Source organism: Echinops telfairi, unplaced genomic scaffold (assembly GCF_000313985.2).
Source record: "Echinops telfairi isolate 266 unplaced genomic scaffold, ASM31398v2 ScPeMD7_3509;HRSCAF=4178, whole genome shotgun sequence".
Classification (NCBI taxonomy): domain Eukaryota; kingdom Metazoa; phylum Chordata; class Mammalia; order Afrosoricida; family Tenrecidae; genus Echinops; species Echinops telfairi.
This window is the reverse complement of record NW_022107407.1, coordinates 17,995,654-18,001,830: the sequence shown is the minus strand read 5'-3', so window position 1 is coordinate 18,001,830 and position 6,177 is coordinate 17,995,654. Positions and strand designations below refer to the sequence as shown.

Below are 6,177 nucleotides of genomic sequence, written 5' to 3'. Positions count from 1 at the left end.
TTACCTTCAAGCCTTTAAGACCCCAGACACTATACCTTTTGATAGCCGGGCACCATCAGCTTTCTTCGCACAAATAAGTCATTTTGTGATTAAGTCTCTTTGTGGTCTTTGCTGAGTAGGGCTGCAGTGTTCCTGGTGAGGCAGGTAAATAGTTTGTTCCAACACAGGCATAATGATCCGCAGACACCCATTCAACCATCACAAGAACAAAACTACAGAATGTGATTGCAGGAAACATCAAAAAGTAGAGATGTACAAATGTGCTTGACACAATGGATGGATGTATGGATTCTGCTAAGAGTTGTATGAGCCCCCATTAAAATGATTTTTTTTTTAAAGTAGAGATGACTTTGAGGACATAGGAAAAGTTAGGGGAATACAGGCATCATATATAAGGGACCATCTCTGTGATCTCAGGTTCTATTCTGACGCGACTGTGGTTTCACAATACTAAGAGGATGGAGACCATCTAAATGTCCATCAGTGGAAGAATGGATAAATAAACTTTGGTACATACACACAGTGGATACTACGTGCCACAAAGAATAATGATGAAACTGAACTACCTCATGGCGTGGATGGATTTGGAGAACAATGACCAAAAATAATCAAGACCAAAGTTTTCATACCCAAAGAAATAGACTGATGGTTATTGGGGTGGGAAGGAGTGGGAGGGAAAGGAGAGCAATAGACTAGAGGGTAGACAGGGGTTAACTTAGGTGAAGGGGTGGATAGTACCCTACAAGAGAACAGAAGAAAGCCGAAGGGGAGGGGTCAGGGCAAGCTATTGGGAGATTTGATAAATAGCTAAAGTTGTTGAGTACAGAAATGATCTGAAATATAACCCCCCACCTAATTCACAATAAAAATACATAATAAAGATAAAAATAATCTGGTTAGTTATCCAACCACAGGTCCATTCCCTTACCCTCAGTCCTAAACTCTGGTGCCCCTTCTAGCCAAGAGCCAAGGTCCTCTTTTTTATTGGTTTCCTAGGGTTGCCCAAATAAATGATCACAAACTTCATCCACCATTGCCATCAAATCCATTCTGATTCATAGCAACTCAATAGGACCAAGCAGAACCGACTCCTTGGGTTTCTGAGGCTGCAAATCTTTATGGGAGCAGACAGCCTCATCTTTCTCCTGCAGAGCACCTGGGTTAAAATTGTTGATCTTGTTTGTGAGGTTAGGCACCCAATGCATAACCCAAGCTTGGTGATGGAAAAAAAAACCCAGAGATTTATTTTCCCACAGTCCTGAAGGCTCACTGTCATTGAATTGGCTCTGGATCTCCGTGGCTGTAGTAGTAAGTAAAAAGCCCTATATTTCTTCTAAGGGTTGACTGGAAAAGCTGACCTTGTGGCTCACAGCCCAATGCATAACCACTACTCCACCAGGGCTCTTGTGCTTACAGCTAGATATCTGAACTCAAGTAGTCAACAGGATCATCTTCTCTCAGAAGGTGCTAGGGCAGAATTCTTCCCCATCGCTTCTTAGCATCTGGTGGTTGCTGCAGTCTTTGGTGTTCCTTGACTTTTGTTGGCATCATTTCAATCTCTGTTTCTGTTGTCAAATGACCTGATTCAATCTGTCTGTCTGCAGTGCAGTACATTATTTGATGTGGCTCTTCTAGCCCTAATGTTTGTTACTCCCTCCACATACCTTTTTCCAGATGGGTCTGGGTAAGAGAAGGTGGTGGAAGACACTGATAGAATTCATTTGTGAATGATTTTTAACAGAAATGATTGCCATCCTGCTGTGTACACCTCAAACTCAGGGGGTTCAAGGTGGGGAGTGCATTAACAGCAAGAGTGAAGAACCAGGAATGGAGCGTGTCCCTTGGACCTGGACATCTGTTCACATTGAAACTCCTTGACCCAGAAGAGAGCTGTGACACCAAGAGCGGCAAGGGAGCAGCAGAAGAACCAAGAGCCAGGCAAGAAAAGAGCAGTGGACAGGCCAGGTCACAGAGCAACGAGAGCTGAGTGCTTTTGGAGTTGGGTGCTTCCAGGCACTTAATGGGAGGGGGGGATGTTTGAGCGGGATCTGGGTTTGCTGACCCTTGGAGCCTTCGGGCAAAGGCTTATGGTGAAGTTGCATGCCCTTTGGGCATTTATTGGCAGCCCTAACTGAGCTTTGTAACATTGCACAAGCAGGGCAGAGGCCAATGGGCTATGTGGCTGAGAGGTTAAATATCAGAGCAAGATTTACCTCTGGGGCATGGCTGCAAAGGGGCTGTCCTGTCTGAATAATTGTATTCTGAGCATTTGTAACCTGTTAACCTCCTTAATAAAACCCATAGTCATGCGCAATGTCTGTGGGTTTTGCTTGCTATTGTAATGAGTTATCAAGCCCAGATGAGAAGCAGGGAGCATCTTAGAAGGGGTGGATGGAGACATGCCTGACCTCAGATTCATAAGAACTGGCTTTGGGAGATGCTGGTGTGGAGATTGGTTTTCCTTTATCCCTTGGGAAGCAATGGGAGTCAGATGCTAGTACCACTTGATTTATTTTTACTGTGTCTGACTTTATGTCTCCACACTCGAGTCTCCCTACCTAATCATTGGATTTAGGGCCCACCCTAATCTAGCATAAACGGATCTTGATTACATCTGCATATCCAAAGGCACCAGTGATTAGGACTTAAATATACCTTTTAGGGGAGCACAATACCACCCCAACACCTTCCCATTCTCACCGAGACTCATTTCTACCCAAGGTCCTCACCCAATACCCTTTCTTATCTACACAACTGTTTCCCTGTCATGGTCTCCTGTTGTTTTCAGCTTTGAAATCAAGGGGTATATCTGACCTTCCTCTCTCCTGTTCTTTTCCTATTTACGTCTTCTGACAGAAACCCTGGAACTGTGCATCTTGCGAGGCCTGCAACAGCTCACCCCTGGGCATTTCTGAAGCCCTAAAGGTGCCTCAGTGCCTATAAAGGAGCAGTGGGCCATCAGAGGTTATTCACGAGCCCATACTAGACGGGGGGCAAGCCAGATGAAGGAGGCACATGGGCTGTGGTCTTGGGCTGGCACTGGCCAAAATTTGGCACAGTGAGATATCAGAGGGCTGAGTTTTCTGGACGCATCTAAGACATGCGTAGATGGCAGAGGATGGAAAAGAGCTGTTGTGCTAGTCAAGCCGACTTGGGTGAAGGACCGCAGAGCCTCTGCAGGTCACGAGAAACAGTGCCTGGAGTGAAGAAGTAATTCATCCAGGGGCTAGCTCACGTTAACAGAGCAATTTCAGCTACTGATGCAGTCTGCTGGATCCTCAACTCTGAAATAATATGCGGGAGCATTCTGTTGCTTTCGGAGAGCAACGGGTTGTTGGAGAGCTTGCAATAAAAGATATTGCAAGCCTTGGCTTATGTCAGGCCCAAGAAGAGTTGTGGTTCTGTGGCTTTCGCTGGGCAATTGTTTCAGTAGTCTTGCTACAATGACACCATGTTTGCCCACTAGTTTTGTCCTGCTTTCCCTTCCCAGCTCTGCTTGACTCCCTCCCTTGATTTCATGCTGTGTATATAATATTATACTGTTCGCTTAACACTCTAATTTGAGAATCCTTGTTATTATAAATGTTCATTTCATGGCTATTTGAAGGATTGAATTGTGTTGTCCCAAAACATGTACTAAATCCTGACTGTTATGACACAATCATGATTGAATTAATTGGCCTTGTGTAGAACTGATTGCCTTCATAATTGGATCCAAGGAGTCCTTGTGATGCAATAGTTAAGCTTTCAGTTGCTAACTAGTTTAATGGTTCAAACCCACTCAGCCACTTTGAAGGAAAAACACCTGACAATTAACTTCTGTACAGATTGCAGCCAAGTAAACTCTATGGGGCACTTCCCCTCTATTACTATGGTGGAATCCACTGAATAACAAGATAATGGAATGTGGCTGTGGAGGCTTTAGGCGCTGTGGACAGTTCCGACTCATAGAGGCCCTATGTATAACGGAATGAAGCACTGCATACAACACTCACATAATGTCATGCGGAGGAGCCCTGCTGGTGTCCTGCACTACATGTTGGGCTAACTGCAAAGTCAGCATTTGGAAGCCACCAGCTCTGCGGGAGAAAGATGAGACTTTCTACTCCCACCCATAGGGATTCAGAGTCTCAGATACTTTCCTGGTTCATAAGCATGATGATTGGGTTGTCATGCTCTTGGATGATGTTACCTCCCTTGAATGTTGTTTCCACACGGGCACATTACTCGATTACCCATCTGACAGGAGAAAAGAGGGCAGGGCAGTGGGGGGAGGATTTACAGTCTCAGAAACCCACAGGTCTGCTGTCACTGACTCGGTGGCAGTGAGTTTGAGTTTGTAACATACGACAGTCTAAGCACCTTCTACATTGTAACCAGTCAATGGAGGTCATATCAGTGCAGGGTGCATCCCAATTCTTTCTGAGTGATCACAGAACAGATCAGACACATGAACATTCCATGCCATAGGAGAACTACCAAGAAACAAAAGAATGCCTTGGGACTGCCAACAAAGAAGACATTAGTTTTGGGAACCATCATATTTAGGCCCATCTTGTTCTTTCCCTGTCCCAGACCTGAACCCAGCCATTTCCTTAAGGAACTCTTTTTTGTTCGTAATGTGGCATAGCGGCGTAGCGGTCACTCATTGGGCTGCTAACCACAAGGTCAGCAGTTTGAAACCAGCTGCTCTGAGAGAGAAAGAAGGGTCTTGCTAACACTGTAAAGTGTTAGAGTCTCCGAAACCCACAGGGGCAGTTCTACCCTGTCCTAGAGGGTCGTGTGAGTCAGAATCAACTCAATGGCAGTGGGTTTTCTTTAGTATTTAGTGACCAAGAAATGGGTATTAGGTGTGCGCATGAAGTACTGGGTTGTCATCACTTTTCTGCCTTTTCAGTGGACAGAACTAGGAAGTATTTATTTTTAAAATTCAATTGTTATTTGGTTGAAGGTTTACAGAAGAAATTGGTTTTCCAATCAACAATGGTTGTTCTATTATTGAAACTATTATAGTGAGGACAAGAGAATATAGACAAATACATAGTATGTTGGAGGAAAAAATGGTTAGGGAAAAAATAGAGTAAGGGCATAGGGAGTGCTGTCACGGTAAATGACCAAGAATGTCTTGATGGAGCAGATGCTCAAAGCAGTATAACAAGATGAGGAAGCACATAACGGGATAGCTGAATGTCGGGAACATAGTAAAACTCAGTATTAACTTTTTTTAAAATGTATTTTTAAATATACAATATAACTTTGGATTTGGGTCACTTCTCTGCTTCTCACTTTTCATCGGTAAAATTTAAAAGTTACACTAGTCGCCATAAAAATGTTCTTTCTGGTTTTAAAATTTTATCATTCTAGCAGCAAAACTCATTTTCACTCTGCTCAGAGTTCATTCAGTGGCTGCCCGCAGCCCAACGACTCCGCAGCCATAGTAGCCGCCCAGTAACTGGAGGATACCAGCATCCTGGGTCCCACCGGACACACCTGACCTTTCCCACAACGCCCGTCCTCTCGGCCCTTCCGGCCCCTCCCCGCTCTCCCGGAACTCTTACTCCTTTATGGCCTCGCCCCCTTTGGGACTCCTTAGAGTCCAGTGGCTGGTTCATTGGCTGACGTTAGGTTGACATCAACCTTTCCAGCCGTTCATTGGCTGATGTTAGGTTGACGTCAGCAAAGTTACCAACAAGGCGTGCCTGGTCTCCATGGGAACGCCCTGTGGCTCGCTCTGATTGGTCAGTATTTCAATGCCCACCTTCCGCCCTGACTGCGGAGGGTTTAGCCCCTAGCTGGGCAAGACTTGGCGGTGGTAGGTGTCGCTACGGGAATCCCGAGCTGACGTGGCTTAGTTTGGGAACCCGGGGCTGAAGCCCCGGGCCGCAGGCGGCTCCAGGTGAGTGGGGAAGGTCCCCAGCTCCCCATCCGTGAGCGGTGGCCCAGCCACGCGGGCCTCGGGGGCCAGCGAAGCCGCGACGTGGAGGCTCCTGCCTTCCCGCCCCTCCTCTGCCTGAGCTCCGCCCGCCTCCCTTCACCTGCCAGGCCCCGTGCCGCTCGCGTCGACGCCCGGTGGCCCCGCCGCGGGCTGCGGGTCGCCCGCGGGCCTCGAGCGCCGCAGCGCGTCGTGCGCCTCGGCCGCCGCGGACGGAGGCACCTCGGAGCGCGCGGGCGGCGCCG

General features: G+C 47.0%; 1 pseudogene; it reads left to right on the top strand.

Moving 5' to 3' along the window:
• The first annotated feature begins 4,134 nt into the window (after positions 1-4,134).
• Positions 4,135-4,245, top strand: LOC115870966 (annotated as a pseudogene).
• Positions 4,246-6,177: the final 1,932 nt, after the last annotated feature.